Genomic DNA, 27,242 nt, shown 5'->3' on the forward strand with positions numbered 1-27,242 from the left:
AAGTGTGCTATTCAGTGGTTTTTAGTAAATCCACAAGGCTGTTCAACCATCACTACTATATAATTCCAGAACATTTTCATCACATCAGAAAGAACCCCTCATCCTTCAGTATCCATTAGCAGTCACTCCCCCTGCCCCCATCTCCCCTCAGTCCCTGATCTACTCAGCTTCTATGGATTTGCCTATTCTGTCTGGATAGATCATATAAATGAGATCATATAATATATGACCTTTTGTGCCCAATTTCTTTCACTTAACATAACGTTTACAAGGCTCATCCTTGTTGTAGCATGCATCAGTACTTTATTCCTTTTTATGGCTAAATGAATACTCCACTGTAGAGACAGACCACATTTTGTTTATCCATGTTCATCAGGTGATGGACATTTGGGTGGTTTCCACTCTGGCTATTGCGATTAGCACTGCTACAAATGTTCATTTACAAGTTTTTGTGTGATTATGCTTTTAATTCTCTTGGCTATACGCCTGGGAGTGGAATTGCTGAGTCACATGGTAACTTTGTTTAAATTTTTTGAGGAAGTGCCAAATGGTTTTCCAAAGTGGCTGCACCATTTTCCATTGCCACTGGTGGGTTTTAAAATTTTCTCTTCAAGTACCACAGAGTTCAAACTAAATTTATTTCTGAAAATCCCACAGTCATTTCTCATTTTACACAGTTTTAAAAGCACATTGCTGGAAAGTTTTGCCTGTATGCTTAGATTTCAGTGCACACATTGAACACTTAAAGGTTCATTTTCCATTTGCATCAGAGGGTATAGATCTGGTTCTTCTCAAGTGCAGGGTCAATACCTATAATCCACAGCAACGCACAGCCCCCCAGCACAGATGCATACACACTTCTCAAGCCCCAAAATGAGCACATTTTTCTCCCCATAGCAAGTAGCTAGACTGGGTGAGGCCACCGAAGGCATTTATTTTTTTCTCTACAATAGTCATTTTGGGAGTAGGATGGACCCCCCTCCTTTTTTAAAAATAAATGATGACTACAATAGCTCAGTGTTTGTGTGCCAAGGCAGGTAGGACATGCAGAGTCTGGGAAGCAATCTCTTCTTTACTAATGCTCTGCATTAGTCACACCCAGGTTAGAGTTGTGTCCAATTCTGACCTCTTCACTTTAAAAAGGCGATGCAACGGAGCAAATGAGCAGAATCCCAAGAAGAGAAATAAAAACAACTCAAGGGGGGTGGAAAATAGATGCTTTGAAGGAAATTAAAGCAACTGTGGTATTTCAGCCTGAAGGAAAGAATGAGGAATGATTTGATCATACTCTCCTTCACGCAATTTGAAATGGTTTTATTCAAAGAATGGTGGGTGACCAGTTCTTCATGCTCAGAACAAAACAAACAAGAGGAAATTCTATTTAAATCAAATCAGTAAGATTCTATGGTTGGAAACGGGAAAAGAGTTTTCAGATCTTCACATTATGCATTGATCGAAGCCCCTGAGTTTCCACCCCTGGAATTCAAAAGGACATGGGGGAGCTTTGCCTATATTCGCCTGCCAAGAGTCTTGAGGCATCCTTCACTGTTTTTCTTTATGGTGCTATAAATCAAGAACTACATCTGCTCTGTAAGGGCAAAGTCAGATCCATGAACAATTCATTCTAGAATGTGTAATGTATTGAGAAGGTCTTGCAACTTACACTGTGTAAGTAAACAGGCATCCTTGTTGCCATAGCCCCTGTTCAAAATTAAGCTGCATGACTTCACCTCGCAGGGCAGGTAGGCTTGCTTGTGGCCCGTGGTTAGGACAGAGGCTAGATGCCTTCCCTGTAAGGCCTCTCTGGTTCTACCTGCTCATAGTTGCCCCATGCCAGGTCCTTATACAACAAAGGCTTGGGAAGCCCATCTCCCATTCACTGAACATAACCATCAGTTAGGTTTGGGGAGCCAGTGGAAGTGGAGTGGAAAGTAACCAGGGCTTGGAGTCCAAAGTCTAGTTCAAGCTATGAACTAGCTACACTGAGAAAATCAGCCACTCTGTGACTTGTTTTCCCCATTTGAAAAATGGGGCAATACCACTTTCTTCAGATTAGATGAGTTTATGTGCAAGAGACTTTATCTATATTTTGGGTTTTTTAGGTTTTTTTTGTTTGTTAAGTATAATTTATTAATGATGCTGATTGAATCATTAAAGGAAATTTGCATATCCCAAGTCAAACTAAAACAGTTACTTGGAACTGTGTTATTTTGTACAATGACTGTCCATAGTTGTGACCCTAAAGAACTGTATAAATGAAAAAATGAATTGTACTTAGGTGGCCTCCCGTAGGCTTTAATGACAAAATGGTATGCTGATTTCCCATTGTCATTTCTAGACATGTGTTCAGATCCCTCCAGAATTCCATAGAAAACAAGGCAGATTGATAGGGTAGTACTGGAACATTCCTGCTTCTCTTAATCACTAGCTTTAAAACCCCACCCTGTTCATTAATATTAATGCCATAATCTCAACATTTTTCTAAGCATATCTTAATTTAAGATTTTATCTTGACAAAGATATATAAAAGGTTCTCATGCCAAATTCCCTTTACTTACAAGAATCGTGCTTAACCCACAATTTACCTAAGGCTATTGCAATTGTCCAAATGAAAAATGAGAGTCTGGACTATGTCTATGGGAATAGATAGAAATCTCAGAGATAAAATACATTAAAATTTTTTTATTCTATCTGTATTTATCATATGCACATAATTTTTAAATATATCCTCTCGAGTAAAGGAAACGAAATGTCCGGGAATCCACTGAGGCTCCCAACTTTGTCCCTGGAGGGCGATGATGTCATTAATGACAGGGAGACGGGAAAGAAGCCAATCTGGTGAAGACGATACTGCATTTTGACTTTGCATGTTGAATTCGAGGCATGTGCCTGATGCCCCGGTGGAGGGACGTGGGTGTGATGCTCAAGAAAGAGGTCAGCGTTAGAAAAACAGACTTGGGAATAGTTACATTTACATGGTAGTCAAAACTATGGAATTGAAACAAGTACTCCAGGGAACGTAGATAGAAAAGGTGGATGTTAATATTAAGTGAGAACATAGAAAGATGGGTCCATTCCCTCATTTACCTGGTGAACTCTTCACAGAGTAAGTCAATGAACTGAAGTTGGCCTCCATGGAAAGCTCTTATGAGAGACAGTAGGAAGCCACCAAAAAAATTCATGCTCAGAAGAGTCTGAGAAACACCGTTCTTTGTCACATGACTTTTCTGAGCTTTTATGTAATAATATGGATTGTTGTTCTCCAAGAGTAGGTAACTGTGCAATAATTCTCAAATGAGACTAGGGAAGGAATAGCTCTTAACATCTCCTCACTTTTCTATCAAGTGTGGGTTGGATTCAGGGATAGATGCACCTGACTGAGCCTGGGGACACAATAAGTTCCACTCTTGGTAGCCTCATGCCCTACTCCCAGAAACCTTGTCAGGTAAAATTCGGAGCTGCTCTCTCTTGGGGAAAAGCCACACCATGCATCTCTCTCTCTCTCTGACTCCATTTTCTTTTCTGAAATGCTCTCATTCACAACACTGCAGCAGTAAAGGGGGTGGACACTGCAGTGGAAGCTGCCTCAAAGAAAGCTAAGCTCTCTCTCCCTCCCCACTCTTTGCCTTTCTCCATTCTGGCTCTTCTCTAAATAGTTGGCCAAATAAGAGAACTTGGGGTGTGTTCCTGCTACTTCAACTGGTTCTGATTGGACACTTGAGGGTTTTCTTGTTCTGGCTCTCATTCTTACTTCTGTGTTTGCTGCCTCTCCAGAATGACTTTCCCTCATCACCAGGATTAGACGGAAAGGGGCACATAGGCTGTTCTGGTCCTACGCCCTGCACCTGACTCCAGCTTAAACAAAAGAAGATTCTGACATGTGCTAGCATGGCTCATGAAGATTCACTGTTACTTATAAAACATGTTCCCCTGTCTTATCCTCTGTCCATAGATTTCTTTATTTACCTTTTTGGGATTGGTAGTTAGGGTCCACAATAGGACTTGAGAAATAAGAGTTTCTAGGTCTTGGTCACACAGCTTCTTATTCCTCCGTGGATGTTCCAAAAATCAGACTGAGTTTTAACTCACCTCTGCAGAATGTGGCTGCCCCTCTACAGCCTTCCCTAATGGCCTCATTGCGCGGATAGGAAATCTCTCGGACATTTACAGGTGAAGAAACCTATTTTGGACTTTATGTTTTTGCTATTTTGCAAATACTCAGACCAACAGTATGGAGTTAAGATCCCATTACTTCTGATGGGAAGGCCAAGGTGGACAGTACCACCAACCTATCAAAAGTGTTCACAAAGCTGAAGCCCAGAATAGATTTGTGCTTATGGAACATGGTGAAGACAACAGAACTGGCCTGCCTTAGTTATATGTGGAAAATGGAGGCAATTGAGGAAGAGACTAATTGGCTGCTTGAGAGCAAAGGTGTGATGCTGACAGACGAGAAAGCGGAAGAAGTACTATTTTATTGCTATTTTACCTGTCAGATTGAGAAGGGGAAAATAGCCTTGAGAAAAACAAAAAACAAACAAACAAAAAATAAAGCCCAAGATAGATGAAACCATTTCAGAAGAGAACTCTGCCACAATAAATGGGGTCAAGTCCTCTGGCTTCAACAGATTACATCTTGGGGCCCTACAGTCCCCAAAACTGAGGCTGTCATAGTTCTGTCAGGGATCTGGGAGCAAGTACAGTGAAGAAATGTGCCCAAAAGATTGGAGATGGGGAAATCAGGTCCGATTTTCAAGGAGATGATGGATTCGGTCAACAGAGGAGGGTGATTTGGTATCAATCTGGAGTAAGATTCTAGAGCAGGCCCATAAAGAAATGGCTCGTGAGGGTTAATAAAGGAAAGCTCAGATCACTGGTGGTCTGCCTGGATCCCCTAAGAGAGTAAAACATGTCATTCCGAACCCTCCCCCATCCCTGTTTTGGTCCAAGTAAAAGAAACACTGCAGGCAGAATATCGATTTGGACTTCAGAAACCAACACAATCTTTCATGATCTTTTGGTGGACAACGAAGAATAGAAACTAGTGTAAGTAAAAATAAGCAAATTAAAAATGACTAAAATGTCCACAAAACTTAAAGAGCTTCAGTCCGTTAGACAGTGCCTGCGGTACAGCTCTGCGGTCGGGAAGGTCAGAGTGGGCTTCAGGAGGCTCTCTCTACAGGGCAGGAGGCTCTCTCTACAGGGCAGGAGGCTCTCTCTACAGGGCAGTAGCCAGCAGCTGTACGTTGCCCGGGCCAGCTCCGTTCCGAGGGGTGCCACGTGTGAACAGGGAAATACCACATGAGCCGGGCCGGGGCCAGAGACCTGGATGATAAGGGGCTCAAACCAGCTCTCTGGAGAACGTGTGCAGGAGACCAGGGATATTTATTCCAAACAAGACTTGTGGAGGATTACAATAGGTGCCTTTTAATGCCTGAAGGAGCAACGAGTGGAAGACTAAGGGATCATACCTGGGTGGTAGGAATATGCCTTTCTTTTCTTAATCTTATTTATTTTTATTTTTAAAAACTACACAAGTAACATACACTGCTTATGTAATGGTGGGAAGTTTTGTTTTGGTTTTTGTTTTTACAAAAGTTTCCTGAGGTAAACATGCATAGACATATACACAATAAATGCCTGAAGGAGAAAGTTGAAGTCCAGGCCAGGGAGTGCAGAGATACTACCGAGCTGGCCACGCTCAAGAGTATTTCCTGAGAAACAGAAGGAAAAAGTAGGGGGGAGCTGAGAGGAGGGTGGGCAACTGAATTTCAGAGAAGCTGACTGACAGAGCTAGGGAAGAGATGATGGCACATGAAAAGCTAAAAACCTGTGGAACAGTCTTTTCCAGGAACAGCGGCAAGGAGAGGGAGAGACAAACCAGGACTTCTAACCAAGAGCCAGGTGGATCTAGTTAAGCTAACTGGTGAGGTGGCTGGGATATCAGTAAAGATTTAACCACAGCGAAAGAGTTATCTCCAAGGGATCAAAGAAGAAAGATCTCCTCTTCCAGGGTTTACAAGGAACACTGGATGCTGTGACTGGTCCAGCTGGAAAATGAGGTCAGGGAGAGGGTGGGCGATCAGAAAAAGCAACCCCGGTAGGGAGGCCTAGGAGAGAGACCAAAGGCGAAATGGGGGCTGATGGGCACTGTTTGGTTCTCTTAAGTACACTGGCAACCAAGTCATTCCAACCACGCGAGGTACCTCAGCCACAAGGCCTATCATCCCTGCTTTCCCCCACACTCTGATAAGGTTCAGTTATCAGTCTGAATTCTCAGAGTATGAACGGGAGGGTAAAGGAAAAGAGAAAGAAGATCATCAACAAAATAAGGAGCGTGATTTTCAATAGATAAACCACTTCCTGTTTTCCTTGGGATTAGTAGTGTCAAAAGTAGAAACTTAGCCACTTAGCTTCCATGAAAGAATGGGAATGCCCTTCCCATTTTTGAAAGAATGTACAGGAAAGGGGGCACCTGGGTGGCTCAGTCAGTTAAGTGTCTGCCTTTGGCTCAGGTCATGATCCCAGGGTCCTGGGATCGAGCCCCGCATCGGGCTCCCTGCTCAGAGGAGAGCCTGCTTCTCTCTCTCCTTCTGCTGCACCCCCTGCTTGTGCTCTCTCTCTCTCTGTGTCAAATAAATAAAATCTTAAAAAAAAAAAAAAAGAATGTACAGGAAATATTTATATTATGGGCTAACACATGTGAAAAAATAAAACTCTTCAGGTTATAAACTAGTTACTTAAAGTTTAACTTTCCCCCTCAAACTGTAAGAGAAAAATATATCCATTCACTCTCCTATATCTCACAGGAATGAAGAAGGAAAAAAACAAAACAAAACAAAGGAAGAGGTAAATTCACTGGAAGAAAAACACACTGGAGTAAATCCACCAGAAATGTGTCATCATAGATACACTGTTTTCAAATGTTCTTCTAGGGGCAAGGTTCAAGCTGTAAGCTTGTTCTTATAATAACCCTGTTGGAGAGGCATTTCCTACTACAACACCACTCTACAAAAACACTCAGGAGAAACACAATCCATCAAATCCCATGTTTCCGTGTCCCAATTTCTGTGGACCTATTCAGATTTACATTTCGAACATTTGGCATCGGTCAGCAAGTTCCACATGCCACAGAACAAGAGGCTCTTAGAGCACAATCATCCCCGTCCCATTGGCTGGCCCCATTCACAACTACCTCTCAAAGGAGAAACCCATATAGAAGCTTTCCACAAGCAAACCTTTATAGCCTTAGCCTGGTGCAATTTAAGAGTGAGGTTCAGAAGCAATTAGAGAGAGCATTAATAGAGCCATTTTTCATAATTCGAAACATGAGTTTGCTGTTCAAAAGGCTAACTGTAGTGCTTGAAGCTAAGTGCTTAAAACTGCCCTGGAATCCTAAAGTAATATATCCTAATTACAATCACATTCCTTCAATCACAGATGAAAAAGTTCACACTTTCTCATGTTTGGCTGGGATCACTTAGAGTCATTTGTTGTAGCTGTGAGATCCCTTTCATGAGAATCAACATCTTCATTTGGTTTCCACATGAATAACTGCTGGAAGCTACAAAGTCTTTGAAGAGCATCTATTTTTGCCTTGAGGTCTGGTGGCGTCAGAGGTCACAGGAACCTCACAGATGAAAACTATCTGAGTGTGATTTCATCTGTGCTTACAGCCTTCTCACCAAGGGGGGGTCCCTGCATGTGTGGGGTTTCTCTATCTATACGGCTTATGTGTTTATTTGTAGTTAAAATGGTTTTCACCAGTTTCTGAGGAGTAAGGAATTTAAAGATGATCTACGATGCACGTTCATCAGAGAATGAATGTGGGAGAACTCCCCGGGACAGTTAACCCAAAAAACAGCTCCTTGGCCGCATTCAATGTTTGTTCTACTTCAGCAGTGGGACGTAAGCTTTGCCAAAGCTCCAAACTTCTCTTTCTGCGTACACAACTGCGATCTTTGTTCCCTCGCTGGCTACACTTTATTGATACCTTTAAGTGGTGGAGAAAAGAAAAGGGTATCTGACGCAAGAGAGCTTTAACTATCTGGCAGCTGAGTGGGTTTCTCTTTCCCACGAAAGGTTGTGTGGCCAGGCCACTTCCCAGAGTGACTCAAAAAATGACTTGTCTTATAAAAAGGTGATAAAATGGCCAAATGACCTGGAGTAGTTCTGAGGGGTAAGCACTGAGTCTCAGATTGAAGATTATGCTGTGAGCACACACCAGACGCTGCTACACAAAAGCCTTAAGCATGGCTGCATGGTATACCGCGGCAATGGATACGTGAGCACCTGCCAGGAGCTGAGCGCTGAATCCACGGAGAGTAAGCGCTCCCGCGTGGCCCCAGACTTCAGACCACCTGCTTCGCGAGCGGTGGATTGCTCTTCAGCTGTGAGTCGAATCGTTCACTACTTGACAAAGCAGGTGAAAGTACGACATAAATTGCTACAACCTCTTGTGAGTCCCCAGCTCACTGCTTCCTCGGCTGCTCTCTCAGGGGATAATTAGAGAGAACACTTGTCAAATACGGAAAGTTGAAATCACTAATGTGATGCTAAAACTTATCGCAGATCATTAAACATTTACTAGAGGTGCATAATGCAGAGATGCGGGAAATGACAAATCTTCACAGAAATTTTTGAGCTTAGAAATCCTATCAGCTTGATCGTTTCATTTTAGGGATGAAGAGACCAAGATCTGGGGAGGTTAGGGGTTTAGCAAGACTGAAACCCATCTTACCTTTCACCTCAGGGTTCCTTCTTCCATATGTTATGCTTCCCCCTCCTCATGGAGGACTATTACTTCCCACCTAAACTCCTGGTTGTTTTTGAACATTTAGGGACACTCACCGGTGCATCCTGTTACCCTCTAAGAAAGGCCAGGATTCTTCCCAGTTCATCCAGCAACTACCTTTTTTTTTTGCCGCCTGCACTGGGTTTCTGCCCCAATGCCAGTGATGACCACCCTCTCTCTTCTCTCCTTTGTCATATCCAGTAATATTAAAAATGTTGAACTCTGGTGAATTTCCCTCCAGACCATTACCAGGGACAAAAATAGTGAAATGAGAACAAATTGGAGTGACCCAGAAGAAAAGAGAGAGTATGCACCCAGAGAGATCACTTACTCTGGAGCCAGGATGTGGAGAGGTACCGTCTGGGGAGAGCCGAGTCCCCCGGCTTATGTCCTACATTGCCGAGAGGGGAAACCATGCACTGAAAATCTAGGTATGCCCTCAATTAGTAAGAGGAGACCATGGTTGCAAATGCTCGACAGAGCTGAACCACCAACCTGAAGCAGAGCTGTCTCAACTTTGGGTAATAGCTGTACCGAACAAAAACATCCTGAACACAGAGAGGGCTCAGCCTCTAAAGAAGCTGGACTTTTTCAGCCATAAACAATTGACTGAAATTAGACCCACGTGACCTCGAGCATAATGGGAGCCCCAGTAACACCATACTTTTACTGATCAAATTAGAACTCCTAAGACCTTGCTTCCTCACCCTTGTTTTCTTTCCCTGAGTGCTTCCCCTGTGCCGGGCACAGACAGCAGGGAACCTGAGAGAACCGTCTTCTGCACACGGCATACAGCCTTGGGAGGGGCTGAGGTCTGTGCAGGAAGGTGGTGGGGCACGCCAGAGGGGGAGGTGAGGAGGGGACGATGAGGCCAGAAGGACTGGCTGTGGGGAGCCGCGTGGAAAGCCAGGGGTAGGCAGTTGGGGTGGGGGGACAGTGCAGGCAGAAGTAACTGTGTGCGCCAAGCCTCCAGGATGGGGGTGCGCAAGGCATGCGTGAGGAGCGTGACCAAAGGGCATGAGGAAGACCAGATGGGGGTGCTGAAGAAATGGGCAGGGCCAGGCGGAAGTCCTGGCGGGGCGTCAGATGAGTTCATATAAGATCAGAGATGGGCCCTGAAGGGCTTGGAGCGGAGGATGGATCTTCTACAAAGCAGACCATGCTTGTTGTGTGTGGAAAGTGACCGGTGCAGGGCAGAGCTGAAAGAGGAAAACAACAGCCTATCGCAGGAGTTCAAGTGAGAGATGTGCAGGTCCTGACTGAGGGTTGGGCAATGAAGAGCACGAGGAAGGACGTATTCGCAGTGGAATCTGGAATCAGGCTGGACGGGAAGCCAGAGCGGTGGGGCTGAGGCCATGTTTATGCGGTGCCTCCATGTGCCAGGGCCGGTTTCCCCACAAGTAACCATCTCCTTCTATTCCCGGTCCCCATGCACCCATCATGGGGTGTCGTCCCAGACCCCAGAGTGTGGGCTCCTTTAAAGAATATTATCAAGCCCACCATAGTTTCAATGCTGTCGTGGTCTTTTCAAACAACAATGCTATTTATGAGCAATTTTTTGGAGAGCCTAAGCAGACTTGAGCCTGCTTCTGGAAGAGCTTTGAGGGGATACAGAGCTAAGATTTGATTCCTGCTGCAAATGAGCTCTGGCTTGTTAGGAGAGGGAGGGAGAAACACTCAATTATGCTGCAGTATGAAAAGTGAAGCAAGAGCCCAGAGAAGGGGGTCTCTGGGGTCTCTGGTACACAGAAGGGCACCAGGGAACAGGTCTTTGCCTGGGAAAGGACAGGGAATACAGGAAAGACATCAAGGAAGCAGTGATCCCGAAATCGAGTCTTCTAGAAGACATGCCAGGGGGCTGCTGGACAGGCAAGGAATGAGAACAGTTAAGATCGGGTGGGGAGGGGGCGTAAGGATACGGTGTGGTATTGCCAGGGCTTGTGGTACGAGGATAGGGAGTGACAGGAGACAAAGGTAAGGGCAGGCTGACGAAGAAGGCTAGAGTCTGGCCCTGATCCTGCAGGAGAGAAGTCACTGAAGGGCTTTCACCAGGGAAGTTGTGCGGCCACCAGAGTTTCAGCAGTCTAGAGGCATGACTGGATGGTACCAGCGAGGCAGCCACCCCCATCCAGAGCCCTTGTGAGGCTCCTGTTCAGCCTCTACCACGCCTGCTGCTGGCTACTGACAGGAGTTGTGGATACATAGAGAGGGAAAAAGAGAAAGAGTGAGTACCATATACTAGGGTTCTAGTTTAAGTAACGGGGTGCTTTAGGGGCACCTCAAAACAAAACTGGGAACACAGGGAAAGGCACTGTTTGGGAAGATTCCTTTAATTTTGGACATCTGAAGTGTGAACACGATTCCCCAGGACATCTTATGTATTTAGACTTACTTTGTTCCAGAAAGGATTTAAAGAGAGATTACACAAATAGACACAAGATAAAATAAAAAAATATATATATATGTGGAAAACAGAACTAGGGAAGTTCAGAGGAGGCTAGGAATTAAGTTAATAAAAACAACAACAACAAAACCATGTGCTGTAAGGCTCTTAACTTTCCTAGAAACGGTCACAGATGCTTCCTAACAGCAGAACCAAAAAAAAAAAAAAAAAAAAAAACCACACCATCAGTTTACTTATCTCAGGGTCCAAAATGCAAAAACCACCCCACTCCTCCTAACCCCCAGCCCTTCCCTAAAACGCACAGAAGAGAAAAGGTCTCTGTGGTACTGAGGAAAGAGGACTCTGGTTGGAAACAAACCGGCTCTTCAGCAGGATCCCTGCAGTCAATACAGCAACCCATTCCCCAGAGCTGTTTCTGGAAACCTTCTCCAAGGGAGGCACCTAGCATCCAGACAGTAGTGCAGACAGAAAACCACTGAGAGGAGTCACAAGGGTGGGGGTCCGCCCTAAGCCAGGGATAGAACTGGGAACTTCTAGAGGGATGTCAGAACTAGAAATCCTCCCTATGTAGGGTTTCTCACAAGAGAATCTTTCAAAACACAGAAAGGCATCACGTTCCTGGTTACACTGTCCAACAAATACCTGGGGAGCGTCACTCCATGTGTCAAGCCTCAGGCCCGGAAAGCGGGTTAGACTCAGGGATATGGAGGAAGAGGAACCTCAAAGTCCGAGGAAAGTCAGAAGGTGGACCCTGCCACGTGGCTGCATGGAAGAGCCCTGGCATTCTGGTGGGGGGGGGGGGGGGCGGAGAGACACGCTGAGGTGACCAGAGGGAGGCAGTCATGAGGTGTGGGAGGGCAGTCTGGCTTGGGCAGCATCAGGATGGAAGGGGTAGATGAAGATGCACAAGGTGGCTGGCTGAGGGAGGGATGTGGAGAGACTGGCCAAAGAGGAACCCCTCAGCAGGCTGTGTGTTAGGGGCGGGAGAGAGAGGGGAACTGAGAGCCACCAAAGAGATGGCTTCCAGAAGGTGAAGATGCAGTGTGTGTTTATAGCAGCTGCCTTCAGTCCCTTCCGTAAGTAGGTGTTTTAGTTAAGGTATTCCTGGGGGCTGTGACAGGTAAACCCTACAAATCCCAGTGGCTCGGCACGATACAGGTTTATGTAACATACGAAACATAAAGTCACTCAGCAAATCCGGAGGTTGGGGGAGGGAGTCCTAGGGAATCAGGCGGCCGCGTGTTCCGCCTGCTTCAGCACGCATTCCCCAGGCCAACCTTGCGGGTCAACCTCTCATCCGCAGAACAGGGAGAAAGGGAGGACGATGTGCATAATAGTTCCCTAGGGCTGGCATAAATTACCCCAGACTTAGCCGCCTAAAAGAACAGACATCTACCCTCTTACAATCATAGAGGCTGAAAGTCTGAAATCAAGTGTCAGCAGGGTCATGCTCCCTCTGGAGAGCTCTAGGGGAGAATCCTTCATTGCCTCTTCCAGCTTCTGGTGGGTCCTGGCAGTCCTTGGCATTCCCTGACTGTATCACCTAACTCCACTCTTGGCCTCCACCTGCACATGTCATCTTCCTGGTGTCCTTCTGCCTTCACATGGCCTTATGAGAAAACCAGTCGTTGGACTTAGGGCCCGCCCTAATCCACTATGACCTCATCCTAACTTCCATCTTAATTACATCTGCAAAGACCCTATTTTCAAATAAGGTCACATTCACAGATTTGAGGGTTAGGGGACTTGGACATACCTTTTTGGGGGACACAAGTAAATCATTACAGCATATAGGAGGCTTTTATGGGTCAGGTCTCAGAAGTGGCACACATCATTTCTGCCCACAACTCTCTCCCCACCCCCCACACTAAAACTTCACCATGCAGCCACACCTAACTAACAGACGCTGGCTAGGCAGTGCCCTGTGCCCAGGGGCAAGAGGACAGGTGTTTAGAGAGCAGCTGGCCAGCTCTTCCATAAGTAGGGTGAGTAAGGTGGGCAAGTAAACTGTATTCCAAGGAAGGGGCAGGGACAGAGTCAAGGCCGTGGGGAGGGGAGAAGTAGAGCCCTGGGTCTGTGTTGGGAGGAGATGGAACCAAGAACACCGGTGGAAGTCACCAGTGTATCTCTGAAGCTAGCTGCAGCTTGCAAAGGTCTGTGAAATGGCAAATGCTAAAAGAAAAGAGAGCTGGGATTTGTCTGGCTCTCTCAACCCACTGTCTGATTTCTTTGAGGCCTGTCCTGGGCCATGCTTACTTGGCACAGCTCATCACATGTTCTCACGTGCCCACACTGCATACATTATGCCCGGCTATGTTGGGAAACTCACGAGTGCTGTCTCTCCTTCAAGCAGCACTGGACGTTCCCAGCGTCATAGGCCTGACAGTTCTTATATATATGTTGGGTCGGGAACCCTGGGTGGTACAGTTGGTTAAGCCTCCGACTCTTGGTTTTGGCTCAGGTCAGGAGATCGAGTCCCGAGTTGGGCTCTGAGCTCAGCATGGAGTCTGCTTGAGACTCCCTCTCTACCGTGCACCCCCGCCCCCGCTCTCTTGCATGAACACTCTCTAATAAATCAATCTTAAAAAACAAAACAAAACAAAACAGACATGTTGGGTCAACCAGAAGGCTGCCTGTTGGCAATGCACTAGAATGGTTATTAATGCCTTGGCATCACGTAGTTAAGTATTTGCTACAGAAAGCACAATGGCCTGCAACAGGACAGGGTCTAGCTCTTTCTGATGCAGCCTCATCACCCCCAAAGGTTCTGACCTTCAAACCTACACTATGTGGCCATAAGCAGGTGTTCTACAAGAGCCCAAGTTCAGGGAAAGCTAAAACGCGTGTGTGTGGATGTTCTTATGTGGAATACGACTTGAGCCTTTTGAGCGGCGGAGCTGCACCGGCCGTGACAAGTGCAGACAAGGCCTAATCTTGCGAGGCAGCACTCATTCCTCAAGCAGAGGCAAAGGGTACAACAGCTGCACAGCCACCAAGGAAACCAGTCTTACGCCCTGAACAGGCTCGTCTGAGAGACTGCTCACCATCTGAATCATTAAGTATCCCTTCTGGAACACAGCATGAAGACTGGCTTGTTGGGCCTTGTTATTTGACATTTATTCAATGCCTTCTGTAGGCAAAAGCACTATGTGAAAATACGATGCTGAAAGCACAGTACTGGACAGTGGTTTTTAAAAACTTCATAGACCACCCTAAGGGACTGAGATGGAGGTTAATAATCATTATTATCATTATAGTAATAAAAACATTTATTGAACAGTTACTATATGCCAGGAACTGCACGTAGCGTTTTGCACGCTTATAATCCTTCTACCAGCCTTATTATAGATAAGGTGTCTTATTATCCCCATTTCACTGATAAAGGAACAAAGGCACAGAGAGGCTGGGTACTTTAAGGTCACACAGCACTCTAAGTGACAGAGCCAGGACCAGAATCCAGCTAAGTTGTCTCCAGAATCTGTGTTATTAACTACTCTGTAACCTGCCCTACCACAAGTATTCTTATCTGTTTTATATACTGAGACTTCGCTATACAATTTCACTTAAATGAAGGGTCTAAAAAGTGGATACAGTCTAGCCATTTTTTTTAAAAGACCAATTAACATTGAGAACTGGAACAGCCTGTTTGGAAGAGCGACCCTCTGTCCTCGGAATACTGGTGGCAATTATGGTTATGACCTGACAGCTCCCATTTACAAAGAGCATGACTGAGGGCGTGGGGGAAGGGGGTGGAATTATACATAAACTTTGACACAGAAAAGAACCAAACCCTGGCGGGGGTTGGAGGGGATGGGGGTGGTGGTAAGTAGAGAGATGAATCAGTGTGAAAATCAGCTGCATGAATCCAGTTTTTGCAGGCAGGTCTGATGGCACATGGTAGGGAATAAGTTCCCACTCTTTACTGCCTGGCAGGCCACTGCAAGAGAGAAGCAAGGGTGCAAGAGCTGGGTGGTCAAGCACAGCTGAGCGCAAAGGGTCAGGCGGGCTCTGGGCCCAGCAGCATGATTGAGGGCTTCTTGTGCTGCTTAGCTCCCTGGGAAGCATGACCTTGACTTCACAGCTAAGTCTTGCAAGGAAAAAAAAATTGTTTGTTTGTTGAATGCCTGAGAGCCTGGAGGCTTTTTAAAGGGCTTTGCTGAAAAAAAAGAACTTTTTCTATGTTACTTGGAGACAACCATTGCTTGCCAAAACACTAGGTTAAAAAAGAATCACAAAGCTTGAAAGCTGGAAAGAATATTAGAGGCTGCCTAGCGTGCCTCCAGTGCACCAAAAGTATGACTGTAAACAATATGGAGACACCCCCCCCCCCAAGATGGTCTTATAGAGTGTGCTGACTTGAATTCAGCATGTTGTCCAGATCCAGTCTGGTAAGAATATACTTTTAGAGTCCAGAGCTAACATCTGGCAGCAGTACTGGGTAAGATGACTTTTATTCCACACTACAGTCCCAAAACAGCTCAGGAATGCAACCTGAAAAGTTCATAGCACATGCTTTTACATCAGTCCCAGAGGTAATGTGCCCTTCCATGCTCAAGTCATCTGTACTGTAATGCAAAATTTATTTTACCTCGCATCATACTTTTATGATAATCTAAAGTGGCAAACTCTATCTACAGTGTTAGTAGTAACAGCAGTAATCATATTATTATTGATAATCAATATTAATAACATTTATTAAATGCTTTCCATATGGCAGAAAGGCACTTGTCTGAATTCTTCAAATGCATTCAATCAGCACATAAGAATGCTTTTACATACATTGTATGTGTTACTTCTTCATGCTCCTGATGGCCAGTCTCCCCCCCCAACCCCCCCCCCCCACTGAAATGCAAGCTCCAGGGGGTTTTGTTTCCATTATTAACTAAGTATCTAGTTCCCACAATACTGCCTGGCCACAGTGGGCACAGCAGATATTTTTCTGAATTGAATTAACTCATTTAATCCTCACGGTGACTCTATGATACAGGGACTGTTAACGTTCCCGCTTTACAGATGAGGGAAGCAGCATACCAGGCAGCTGAATAGCTTGCTCAAGGTCACACAGGCAATGAGGGAGCTGGAATTCAAACCCAGGCCTCCTGGCTTGAAACTCTGCACTTTTAACAAATACTGAGCACTCCTGACTCTCTGTTTCAATACAGACAATAGCTAACGTGTACCCAGTGCTTACTGTGTAGCCGCCACAGAAGATAAATGACTAATGGGCATGCTCTCATTTAATACCCACCTGGGGGATTTTTTAAAAAATTAAAAATTGTCAGACTTCCCTTAGGCTTACTGAATCAGCATCGTTGAAGGTGGGGCTGGAAGTCTTTACTCTGAAAGCACTCTGGGTGATTCTTATGTAACCACTCGGAACCACTGGTGAAGCCCAAATCCCCTTTTTTACTGATAGGGAAATTGAAGCCCGAAGTAATTGCCTCTCTCAAGTTCCCACTGATAGCCAGGGGCAGAGCTGAAACTAGAACCCAGGTTCCCTTCCTTTTTCCCTTTCCAAGATTCTGCCTGGTGTGTACTCCGTAGCATTGGCTGTTTCCAGCATGGAATAATCTTTCTGCCCTGCGATCGCTGTCCACTAACAGTCTGCTGAGCCACCACCCGCCGTGGGGCATTATGAAGACTATTTCAGTTTCTCCTTGGTTGAAATTTTTTTAACATTACTGAGAGACAAGAGCCTAAGTACAGAATCCTGAAGCAATGAAAAAACAAAGGTTTCTGGAGTGCAGATGTAGGACATTGCCCTTGGTTGCCTCAAGGAGATGGTAACAGAAAGCGCACTGGGCTGGGAGCCTGGAGACGCGGAGGTAAACTCCAAACTCGTCCCAAACTGTGATATGGTCCAAAATTCACATCCCTCTCAGAGCCTCAGCTTCCTGCTTTGGAAACAAGTAGAGTTAAAAGGATCTTACTAATGGTTCTCAGAGATGTTGTCCACACCTCTGAAATTCAGTGACCACTCCATAACATCCAGCCAGAGACCGAGCTGGCCGGCTCAGCTCCCTGCACTCCTGAGGCCCTGCTCCATTCCACTCCCCCCCACCAGCCCCCGTCCTATCGGCTTAGGTGCCAACAGGCCGGCTTAGGTGCCAACAGGCCGACAAGATACCTCAAACCTCAAACCGCAAGCCCAGAGAAGCTTTTCAGTTGCCGTCTCTATCAGCCCTGGGGAGGCTCGGCCCCCTGAGAACCTGTGCCTCCCGGGAAGCTGTGACCCAGGCTCCTGGGAGCTTCCCAACTGTCCAGTGCTGGCCTTCACAGCCGCCCTCAGAGGCCCTGATTTCCTGACTCCAGCACTTTGTCCAGCACTGAATGTTAAGGCTGAGCATGTCTCAAAGCTGAACTCCTTTCTTATTCCGAACTAGCAGCTCACAGGTTAGTGGCTGCCTGAGCACCACCTCTCCCTTAGTGTTACCTAGTGCTCTCCAGCGGAGGAGCGGACTCTCTTTCATCTCTTTGTTTGAAATACCGTCCCCTGCCACGATGCCCATTAACGCTGCCATTACCACTACCACCATGGGTAGGCCACCTGCCGCTGCCGGCCCCAGCACGCCGCCCACTGCCTGCCCCTTGGTCGGGGAAGCCAGTGAAACTGCCTGGGATGGGTTTCAGCTTCCCAGCCTCAGCCCTCTCACACCCCGGGGTTCCCCCTGACTCCTCCCTCTGGTACCCTCCCAAGGAGTAGTGGCTTTCCAGAAGCCCTCACAGAGGGTTCTGGGGCATCAGACACGTAAAGCAGCAACTGGCCCCACTTCCTCCTGAGGGAGGAGGAGAGTCTCTTCTTAGGTCACGACGGGGTATGGCTTTGGTTCAAGTCAGCTTCATACCTCAGACTGGGGGCCCTGATGTTTGACTCCGCATTCGTGAGGATTATTAAAAAAAAAAAACAAAACAAGAAGATGTGAAATAAAAAATTAGAATAAATCTAAGAGAACATTTTCAGAGAGTGGCTAAGGGAGACCCACAGCTAAAGTGCAGGTGCAGCTATCTGAGGGGAGGGCGATTCAGGACTCAGGACGGGGTAGTGGTTACGTGCATGCACTTGGGACTGACGGGCCAGAGTTTGAATCTAGCTGCACAGTGCACAGTAGGATGTGGACAAGGTACAGGATCTCTCTAAGGCGTGGTTTGCTCATCTTTGTGATAATCAATGAGTAATGGCCTCCTTCATGGAACTATTGACCTGAACTGGTATGCCATTTAAAAATCTCTACAACAAAACTATGAGAATTTAAAAGTCATCTCAAAAGAACAGAACAAGTTTTGCTAAAACATCAGTATAGTCATACCCTACCCCGGTTAATATCATCTTTCTTCCTTAGCATGAAATGAGTATTGCTTTCTGTGATGAACTTCCTAAGGACAAATATATTCAGTATGCTATTTACTTGCAGGCTTTTTCATTATTCAAATATGCTCTCAAAGATGAAAGTGGATCACAGTGAGACAGCTAGTTCTTTGATATCTGACAATTTAAGCTGAACTTACTGCATCTCTTCTAAAACTAACAGTGACAAAATTAAAGTAACAAAAGAGATCACTGGTGTTTGGGCTTTAAAGATAATGACATCCAAGTTGTAACTTCATCAGCTCAATGGGGGAAAATGTATCAAAAACAAAGACACCATCACTAACTGCACTTAACATGAATTCCCTTCTCAATGCCCAGTGCTCGCTGAAACTGCCAAACATTCATCAAAGTCAATTCCCTTGGTCCTGGGAAAACAACTTAGACTACATGTCCCAGTAGCCTTGTTTTCTCGGGATGGCCAAACACCTGAATTGTAGCAGCCAGCGGAAAGCATGCAGATATGATAGGTGCCTCTTCTGAGCCAGGGGCATAGAAACCTCCCTTGGCTGCTCACCCCCTCCACACTCTTGTCCCTTTCCAGCTGACTGAATGGAAATGCGCCCCCAGAGATCAAGTGTTAAAGATGAGAGCCTCCTTCATCCCGGATCCCTGGATGCCTGCAAGAGACAAAGTCACTGCTTCTCCAGACTAGTGAATTTGAGGGTCTACTGTTTCCACACTTAGCCTACCTGATATACCATTGTACAGCAGGAAACATCTGTACCTTTCCTTATATAAATCATGAAATCATTTATCTCTCATAAAAAGGAAAATTGAGGGGTGCCTGGGTGGCTCAGTCGGTTAAGCGTCCGACTCTTAATTTTGGCTCAGGTCATGATCTCAGAGTCATGAGATTGAGCCCTGTGTCAGGCTCTGTGCTCGGTGTGGAGCCTGCTTAAGATTTTCTCCCTCCCTCTCCCTCTGCCCCTTTCTCTAATTAAAAAAAAAAAAAAGAAAAGGAAAAAGGAAACATCACAATATGTTAAAGATCCCCCTAAAGTCATTGAAGCATAATGCTTAATGGGCACCCTGAAAAAAATCAAATTACTTAGTACAACATTCTTACTAGGTGGTTATACAATTGATGCACAAATATTTTCCTGAAGAGCGAACCCAGCCTTCTCCATGGCAGCTCCCCACATCTGTGTACAGCTCGCACTGAGTTTGTACCGAGTACGATGACAATAAAGCAGTTAACCATTACTGAGCAGGTACTGTGGACCTGGCTGCATGCTGAGTGCTTTCTTCGAATCTGCTCATCTAATCCTCCCTGGAAAGGGGGTGCTACCATCATGTCCATTTACAGGCAGCAAAACCGAGGCCCTGGAAGCATGAGATTGGCCCAAGGTCGCATACTACTAAAAGTGGCAGAGCCAAGATTTGACTCAGCCAGTCTGAGCCCCTGTTCCTAACCATGGCCCTGTCCTCTTGTGGTTGTCACCTCTGTCCCCAGCTCATGGAGAACAACCCTTACCACTCTCCCCCATATCTCACAAATACCAAAGATCTCTTGCACCAACACAAATTGTCTTTCCATGCAACTAAAAAACTCTGGTTCATCTCAGTTTTTCTCCTCCCTTCAAACGTGGCTCTGAACCCCTTCACCACTCTGGCATCTCTTTGGAATGTTCCTGTTCATTCACACACATGTTGAATTGTGTCACCTAGAGAGACACTTCAGGTATAAAATATAGTTCTTCCCCCCAAAGAGCTGGTGTGAGGATTAATCAGGTTATTCGTGTAAAGCACTAGAAACTAGAAAGAGTGCTTGAGACAAAATAAGCCAACAAAAACCATTAGGCATTGTTTGCCTTATACCTCCAATGCTTCATCCTAGGATTACAGGAGGTTCTGGTGTCTATATCACACTGCTGACCAGACTGAATTTACTGTGCACTTAATACATTTTTTAAAAATGTGAGCCACTGATAAGCTTCATCTCTTGCATTCTAATTTTTTTCCTCTTTCAACAGGTATTATACTTTACCTTCACTGTTATTAAACTTTACCTGGTTAGGTTTAGCCCACTTTCCCAGGTACTAAAGGTCTTTTTGTATCTTGTTAGCTCATCTTACCTGATTTCACATGATCAGCAAATTAGATGATTGAACCCTAAAAATCTTGGTGATGGCTTAAGTGGTCCAAAGATACAGCCTTGGGATTCTACACTTGGAAGTTCCCTCGTGACACTGACCCACTGTTTCAGCCTCAGCAGCCAGGGATAAAGTTACTACCTTGACCACAACCATTTCATGCCAGTGTTCCTAAGTGCAAATATCCATTTCTACAAATACCACGAGACTTCCCAGCCCAGCCCCTCCTTGGGCTGGGAGTAGAGAAAAGTTGTTCAAAGCATGACTTGGGGGGGGGATGATGGAACCACAGCCAGAAGGACGCTCTCCCGGGGGCCCAACCATAAGAGACCAAAAGCCCACACAGGGGCATGCCTGACCCATTTCAAAGACAGGAATCCTAGCCTGGTACAGCGGGACTCTGAGATAAGGAACTGGATCATGCAAGAAATCCTTCCTCTGACTCGTACTTTTCAAGGAAAAGGACCTATGTTCCAGAGTATCAGGCTGGCCAAAGGAATTGGCAGCCAGCTGATAGAGGAGCAGCGTCAGGGAGCAAAAGGGGCAACATCACCATAGATGATGTCCTGCGTGTGGTGTTTGGCTGCAGTGGGGGATGGCATGATGCCTGATGGCCTTGGGAGTTGGGCACTTTAGCCTCAGGCCAGGAAGAGCTAGAATTTTTAAACCCTGAGGACACCATGGCTCCTTCCAGGCTCTCTCAGATGCCCAGGGGTAGACTTCAGAGCAGGGATTCTTTGGTATTGCAGAATCACCTGGAGGGCTCACTAAAACACAGTTTGCTGGGCCCCACGCACTGGGTTCTGATTTAGTAGGTCTGGGTAGAACCCTAGAATTTACTTTTCTAACAAGTTCGCTCCTACTGCTTCTGGTTTGGCCACACTTTGAGAACCACTGATTTAGGGCAAGGGTTGTCAGAGACAGGTTCAAAAAATCCAAGGTGGGGGGAGGGGAGAGACACGAAGGAAATCCAGAGAGAGAAGGGCCTCTTAGGTGCACTCTGTGTAGACAGTGAGTGGCTTGATGGGAGAAGTAAAGACTGTTTTGAGTCATCAAAGTCTCTGTGTATTTGTGAACATCTGATAGTAGTATTTTCTTTCTGCTATTCCCTTCTACAGGTTATGGATATAGCTAAGGGATTATGTAAATATATACCACAAAGATGGGGGCCATGCAGAAAAAGGGGAGACACAGCAATTCACCTTTCATAGGAGAGAATGGTGATTAATTTTCATTTCTCTCTACACTGTTTTTCAGAAACCTGTGAAACAGCGAGAGACGTGGGGAACTTAACGTAGTTAATGGAAAATCAAATGTATTTCTGAACTCAGAGGAAGGCTACTATCAAAGTAGCAGCCCACTGGCAGGTATGGATAGATGAATCCCTTATTAATAAGTAGTTTCAGGAAGGTTCTGTACTGGGCATTTATGTCCATGAACATAAAAAGGAGTGAATAGTTCTTTACATTCCCTTGGGTTGGACGAAGTTATATCATGTTTCACTGTCTTACCACTAGAAAAGGGGAGAAGCTGAGAGATGAAACACCACAGAGGTGTAACTGGTTTTGAATTTAGAAATGTAAGTCCTATTTAATACCTAACTCCTATCCTCAAGAAAATTCAGACTTGCCAGAAGAATTCACCTCTGAATGGATACGGAAAGCTGTAAATTACATGGGGTGTGTGTGTGGGGGGGGGGGGTAATTCTGGACATTTGAAAATGAGGGAAAGAGAAAGGAAAGAAACCACCCTGGCTGGACTTACTGGCTTCATTTTAAGGACAATTAGTGGAATGCTTGCTCACTCCTGTAGATAGAGCTACATCATGAACACATTTGACCTTCCTGATCCTTTCCTAAGAGGACCTTCAACATGACAAAATGGGGGTCTGAATTCATGGCAGTTATCTTTTATAAGATAGTCAGCCAGGCAATCCAGAAAATGCTTATTTTCAATAGATGATCATCAAAATGAAAACACAAAATTTACAATGGTCTCATAGAACTTTGGGGCGTTTGGAAACGGGTAGCCTCCCTCATTTTGAGAAAATATTCCTTGTATCGTGAATGAATGAATTGGACCACCGAAAGCTTATCTGCCTCACTACTGCAATGCATTTAAAATCGCTTTTAAGTGCAGCCATACCCTCAATGACACCACATAAACCATGTTAGGTGAAATCAAAGATGCCACTAATCATAAAATATGTCATCATTTTACATACAAATAGCAAAGAAAAAATGATAATTAGAATCTCTTGATATTAGAGATGTTAAAATGTGGTAAACAACGTGGGTCTTAGCATGGATGGGAAATCCCAGGGTAGGGTGCATTCATTAAGAATAGGGTGCTCTAACTTCCAGGCTTGGTGGATGGCAGTCCTGCTCCGTAGGAGCTGTGGGACCTTGGGCAGATCACTTCACCTTGCTGTGCTTCAGTATCCTTATCTGATCTTAACAAGGCCTACTTCTCACTAAATTGCTGTGATGTTACAGTATTTAACATGTGCCTAGCACTTATTAGATGTCTGATTGCTTCTGTTACCATAAATCGGGCAAGAGTGGAGTCATTAAGTTAGCAAATCTTAAATGGTTTTCTTTAATCTGAATGAGTTCACCTAGTCTCAGCTGCCAAACTTATAGACATTGTTTGAAATAAGTGGAAACAGCTTTGCTTCCTTAGTGCCTTAGCTCTCTAGAAATGAAATGAAATAATCTAAAATGGAGTCAAAGCATCTCCTTAAACTGAAGAATCACTCAGAGCCCTAAGGAGCCAATGACTCAAACACCATGGGTGATAGTTTGCATATTGCTTTGCGTGACATTTGCATGCTACCAATTCTTTTTCGCTTGAAGTGAAAACCCGCCCACCATCTGCTTCTTTCCTAGTCCTTCACGATCCCCTAGGTGTTCAGTTGGCTGCCTATGCCTAGGAAAAATAAAGCAACTGTCATGCATCAAGTAGTTACTGCATGTTCCTCTCTGGCTGGTTAGCTCAGCTGAAGAGAGAAGGGCAAGTCTGTCCCAGACTCTGCACCAGTCACCTGGCATCACTGTGGACCATCCTACACCGAGGGTAATCACTGACTCAGAAACCACTAAGCCACAAACAACATGAGGCAGCTCTTCCTGAATACAACCCCTGACATACATGTGCCTGATGGTGAATCAGATCATTCATAGCTCACTACTTAGCTCAGCAAATAGTTCCTTTTTTTTTTTAAAGATTTTATTTATTTATTTAATTGACAGAAAGAGACACAGCGAGAGAGGGAACACAAGCAGGGGGAGTGGGAGAGGGAGAAGCAGGCTTCCCGCTGAGCAGGGAGCCCAATGTGGGGCTCGATCCCAGGACCCTGGGATCATGACCTGAGCCGAAGGCAGTCGCCTAACCAATTGAGCCACCCAGGCGCCCCAGCAAATAGTTCCTGACCACAAGCAGCTTCTGAATCAAACCAGAGTGAAACTTCTCTTCTCTTGAGTGTGAAGAATTACGGGGTAGTGAACCTACAACAAAGATTTGCTTTCGCTCTCAAAGCTGTCAAGATTTAAAGTAAACATACAGCAGCCAATACCTGGCAATAAAGAAGAAAAAACAGCACCTAATTAATCAGGGACCTGTTGCTAGAAACCTCTGTCAGCTCTAATCATCTGTTTAAATTCAGCCCTCAGATTCATGACTACTTGCCCATAAGTGATAATGGACTTACATTTATGTAAGTCTGATCAGAATTCACTTAGTTGCTGTTTCTTGGGAATAACTGAATATTTTTTTGTAAACTCAAATACCTATAATATATTATTAGTACATAAACTAGGCAGTGATCCTACTTAAGATGATACTGAATATCTGTTGTTCACACAAGAGCTGAAAACAGCACCCTAATGAGTAAGTGTCCTGTAAGTTATCCTTTAGATCGTGCATACAAATAACAACTCCTATTGCTCTTAGGTTTCTATATGAAATATGACCCACACATGAACAGCAAACCCAACCAATCAGCCATAAAACCCCAAATTCATATCTGGATACTGGAGCTGGAACACTACACATGTAATTAAACTTACCAAGTTTTTAAAGATACTATTTTATCATAGGATAATCTGTACGTGTGTGAACTTTATAGCTTTAATAAGGATAAAAGTACCTATTAGACATTTCAAATTATTGCGAACAAACTTGTAAAACATCATACTTTTATCAACATTTAGGAACACGGGACCTGTATTATATTGTTATTTCAAAAACAACTCTAAGAAGGATAAAAATTACCAAAAAAATCAACAAGTATAGCATTACTTTACTTTCCAAAAGTGTCACTCCTCATGGGATAACCTAGAGGATGCCAAAAACTTTAGGTATTATCTAGTCCACCACCACCATTTTTATAGATGAGGAGTTCAAGATCTGGTCTAGAAATTGGCACTTTAAAAACAAAATTGGGGAGGGGCGGGAGAAAAGGATCCCAGAAGAACAGTACTTGAAACTGGCAGGTGCCAGACAGGGTGCCCTAGAGCTTCTGCGAAGTGGGGTCGAGGCCGTGGCTGGGTAAGTGGCTGCGTTAAAGAGCTTGGAGCCTGGAAGAGGAGAAGGCACAGGGGAGGATAATCCAACATGGAGATGCTCTGGGCCCAGAAGCTGGGTTACCTTCTGAGTCGGAGATCGTCTGGTGCAAGGTGCTTCCCTGGGATGAGGGGTGGACCTGTCCCCAGGAAACAAGGCATTCTGTCACCTCCCTACTCACTGAAAGGGCTAGAAAAGCAAAGTCATTACCAAGGGCGTGGAGCTAGCCATAAAGACAAAGGACTACGAAAGCAACAGCTCAATCACTAATTCAGTCTCCCTCCAAGCAGAAGGGCATCACCTCCTGATCTGTGCGAAACACAACGGCCCCATAGGCCAGCTCCTCAGTGCCTGTCTTAAAGGAACCTGAAGATTGGGGATTCCTATTTTTGAGAAGCTCAAACCCTGGGGTGGAGAAGGAAAGGAGAAGGAGCAGCTGTGCTGACTACCCTCCACTGGCCCCTACCCCAGAGATGCCGTCTTGGTCTGTGTGCATGCCCTGCCTGGCTGACCTCTAGGCCCACTGCTCTCTGGGCTACTTGTCACCTGGCTCTCAGCTGGGCTCCCAGCTGGGTTTGTCCATTGGGAAGCCCTGGCAAGAGATGGGGGAAGGGGGAGAATGGGAAGAGAAAGAAGTCCAAGTGTTTGGTGACCCCACTCTCCTGGGCTCTGCTGTAGTAAATCCTCCCTGGGCCCTTGCAGGCCTTAGGTGGTAAATGTCTGCCTGGGGGCACCTGGGTGGCTCAGTCGTTAAGCGTCTGCCTTCAGCTCAGGTCATGATCCCAGGGTCCTGGGATCAAGCCCCACATCGGGCTCCTGGCTCAGCTGGAAGCCTGCTTCTCCCTCTCCCGCTCCCCCTGCTTGTGTTCCCTCTCTCGCTATCTCTCTCTGTCAAAGAAATAAATAAAATCTAAAAAAAAAAAAAAAAAAAAAAAATTAAAATGTCTGCCTGAGTCCTAGCGCTCCTAGCAGGTTTCCTTTCACTCCTTCATTCAGTTGACCCACCTGAGTAGGAGTCTATCTTCTGCCAGGAGTCTGACATGACACTAAAGAATAGAAGCCATGGGACACACACGGTATCCTACAGACACTCCACTTACCCAGCACAATGTTATGTTGACATGGAGATATCTTAGAGACTTTAATGGAAATCCACGTACACAGTGAAAAGAAACTGACCTTCAAAACCCATCAATTGTCCAACCCCAAATACTGCTGCCTTGGAAGTTCACTCTCTCTGACTCTGGGCTCTTCAGTGGGAAGACCGGGAAAGGATGCTTAACTAGAGGGAATGAAGACCCCCACAGGCTCTCCAGCTTTGTAAATGGAAGTAAAAGTAAGGTAAATTCCACTGCTGCCTGAGGGAGTCCCTCTTCAGCCAGGACCTGATGTTGACAGGGAAGGGGGGGGGCGATGTGGGGCCAGACCTGGAGCAGGGCCAGGGCAAGCAGGGATGCTGGAAGAGGCACGTGACCCAGAGAGAGGGGACTGAGGAATGAGGGCATCCTAAGACCACAGACTGCACAGGGAAATCACTCATCCTCTGAGGACATCTTGCAGAGTCCAGTACTCTGATTGCTTTCAAAACAAAGAGTTAGTCTTTAGCAAGAAGCCAACATATGCTGTGAATAAAGGGGCAGAGAAGTATGTAAAACATATCAGAACACTTTTCACAAAGTCTATAATTGTAAAATTCCCTGCACCTAAACGGAGGACACATCAGTTATTTAAAATAAAAGCCAAGTTCATCTTATTCCCGGTAATTCTGGATAGAGTAGGGGTTAACCATAATCTCTTGGCCAAAATTCCTTTCAGTTGAGCCCAGAAAAGAGGAGAATACAGCCTCTAAGGGCTTGCACATAAAAGGAGAAACTCATGGGCTTCTGGGAGGGGACAGAGCAAAGTCACTGAGCAGAAGTGGAACCAGCTGGGGAGCCCTCCCGGGTCTCTTCCAAACACCCCTTCATTCAAATCCCTCTCCTCCCTCCTCTCACTCTCATGGTTTATGCTTCTGCAGTC

The 27,242-nt window shown here is 45.5% G+C and overlaps 1 protein-coding gene across 2 annotated transcripts in view; it reads right to left on the reverse strand.

Annotated features, from left to right (window-relative positions):
• Positions 1-27,242, reverse strand: part of PPM1H (protein phosphatase, Mg2+/Mn2+ dependent 1H) — a 243,318-nt gene that overhangs the window by 94,676 nt on the left and 121,400 nt on the right. The window lies entirely within an intron of this gene.

Source organism: Halichoerus grypus, chromosome 6 (assembly GCF_964656455.1).
Source record: "Halichoerus grypus chromosome 6, mHalGry1.hap1.1, whole genome shotgun sequence".
NCBI lineage: Eukaryota > Metazoa > Chordata > Mammalia > Carnivora > Phocidae > Halichoerus > Halichoerus grypus.